This window comes from Protopterus annectens, chromosome 5.part1 (genome assembly GCF_019279795.1).
Source record: "Protopterus annectens isolate FY-2018-M chromosome 5.part1, PAN1.0, whole genome shotgun sequence".
NCBI lineage: Eukaryota > Metazoa > Chordata > Ceratodontiformes > Protopteridae > Protopterus > Protopterus annectens.
Window position 1 is genome coordinate 22,604,569 of NC_056736.1, and position 2,805 is coordinate 22,607,373.

The window sequence follows — 2,805 nt, forward strand, 5'->3', positions numbered from 1 at the left end:
GATTGTATATACATATATAGCTATATATGTATGCGCATCCTAGGTGCATAGATATCCCTATTTATGTTGATATATATGTAGATATCTATAACTATATGTGCATACATATCTATTCTGATATACCTATTACTGTCAATATATATGCAGATATCCATAAGTATATGTATCTATATCTGTATATGTGTAGACATATATTGCTGTGTATATGCATATATTTGATTGTTTTTATATATATATATATATATATATATATATTTATATATATATATATATATATATATATATATATATATATATATATATATATATCCATCTATGTATGTCAATATGTATATGTGTATATATCTATACAGATATATGGATAATTATATGTAATATATGTTCACCATATGTCCAGAACATGGAGTGGAGTCCCACCTAAGACCCAATAGTCCCAACCTCTTAGTGCAATGGGATGTCAGGTATGTATTGCAGGTATATATGTAGACTGTTCATAGGTTCATAGATTAGTACTAAGCTAAGTGCCCTTGCGAGCCATTTTAAGCCTAGTCAATTATCCCTTGTGAGACTCAAACCCTGCACCTTGTGCTTGCAAGGCAAACACCTTAACCATTAGGCCACCCTCCCAACCCCTTTTTTTTTTGTTTTTTTTTTGTTTTAGGTTTTCCATATTTATTAACAATTACATATGCTGAACCACATGTACATCGGCCAATGGAACTAGAGTTGTAGATTACAGAACTAGTTTTTAGCTGGTCATATTATGAATCAGCTCAGCAGCTAAAGTGCTCTGGTCTTGTGCAAAAAGCTTGTACTCCATTCACAGGTCTTAATACACCAGGACAGTTCTGAGACTCTTTCCAGTACACATAAGTTCAAAGACCTCATGGATTATTTTTCAAAAGGCACTGTGAATGTTACTAAATCCTCAAGTTCAGTCTTCTTTGAAATGCAGTCAGACACAATTTTGGGGACATCATCTGCTCCCTTCCAGCCTCCAAAATAGCTGCCAGTCAGTACACGGCCCAGTACCATATGGAATGGATGGACAGAAATGGTTCCTGATGTAGCCACTCCAACAATCACACAAGTTTCACCTCCAATACGGCAAGACTCCAGAGCAGATTTCATAAGGCCCACATTTCCAACACATTCAAAGGCATAATCCACTCCTCCATCCGTCATTTCTAGTAGCACTTCTTGAATGGGCTTCTCATGAAGTTTGGGGTTGATGCACTCCGCAACACCAAAACCTTTAGCCTTTTCAAACTTTTCTTCATTGATGTCAATGCCTATGATTCGTGAGGCACCAGCTGCCTTGCATCCTATAATTACTGCAAGGCCAACTCCTCCCAGTCCAAACACGACCCATGTTGCACCTTCCTTCACCTTTGCAAATTTCAGGGCAGCATCATAACCAGTGGAGAACCCGCAGCCTATTAGGCATACTTTGTCCAGAGCTGCAGCACTATCAATCTTAGCAACTGAAAAGTCCGACACCACAGTGTACTCTGAGAAGGTGCTGGTCCCCATGAAGTGGTAGAGCTGATGTCCTTTGCAGGTGAATCTACTGGTCTTGTCAGTCATTAGGCCAATGGTTTGATTAGTTTCACTGAGCTTCGTGCACATGTTACTGTCAGGATTTAAACAGAACTTGCATTCACTGCACTGTGGGAAGCAGAGGGGAATAACAGCATCACCTGGTTTAACATTAGTTACACCTTCACCAATGCTTTCCACAATTCCTGCTCCTTCATGGCCCAGGATCATTGGGAAAGTCCCCAGATTCACACCAGGTAGAGACATGCTGTCTTTATCTGCAGGTTCAGCGGTACAATGTAGTCCATGGGCATCAGTGTGGAAAACTCCAGTGGCTATTATCTTAATATGGACTTCATGAGCCTTGGGTGGAGCAATCTCTATTTCTTCAATAGACAGAGGCTTGTCTGCTCCCCAAGCAACAGCAGCCCTGTATTTTATAATTGTGCCTGCAGTATCCATATTATTCAACCTCTTAGTACACCTTGCTATTAAAAAGTGCAACAATCACTCAGTAAAGTGTTGCTACTTTAATATTGGTTGTCTTAACAGACATGTGTGGGAGGTCACATCTGCATTTAACATGTGTGCCATTGGCTACTGTCAGACATCCTAAGGACATCATAGTACAGTACCACTGTTAGCACAGTAATGATCCTGTGGACTACAGCAGAGATATGGCCAATAAATGTGGACAGTCTGACATGCTCTGGTCAGTCCAGAGATATACACAGAACCCCTTAGTGCAAGACATGTGGACCAAGCCTGACAATGTCGATGTTAACAGCCATGTAGATGGGTATATCATGTAAATACTGGAATACATGTGCCCACATAGGTTATGCATTCACACACTCCTGCATCTCCTGACACATACTAACTGCTGGTGCAGAGGTCACATGGCCACATACTACCCACTAGTTAGTGACATACATCTTTACAGCATCCCACTACTTTGTCAGATATATGTTACAGTTATGGTGGCCTGACAGGAGTACATCTGGCAAATATCTGGACATAGCATCACACTGGGTAAGTACACTAAGCTGCTAGGCATGTAACAAAGCACTGTGCAAACTACAGACAGACTGCCCCAGCACTGGTGTACATTTCTTATGTGGTAATACATATGTACCTGCAAATATAGCAGGATCTGCAGGCATGTCACAGCACAGAGTAACAGAAACCTGTGTAAAAGTGCATACCCACAACCAATGTGAACACAGCCACAGCCACATATGGTAAGCGTGCTTAATATTACAGTAT

The 2,805-nt window shown here is 40.4% G+C and overlaps 1 pseudogene; it reads right to left on the bottom strand.

Annotated features, from left to right (window-relative positions):
* Positions 1-747: 747 nt before the first annotated feature.
* On the bottom strand, positions 748-2,035 carry LOC122803279 (annotated as a pseudogene).
* Between the last annotated feature and the right edge of the window lie 770 nt (positions 2,036-2,805).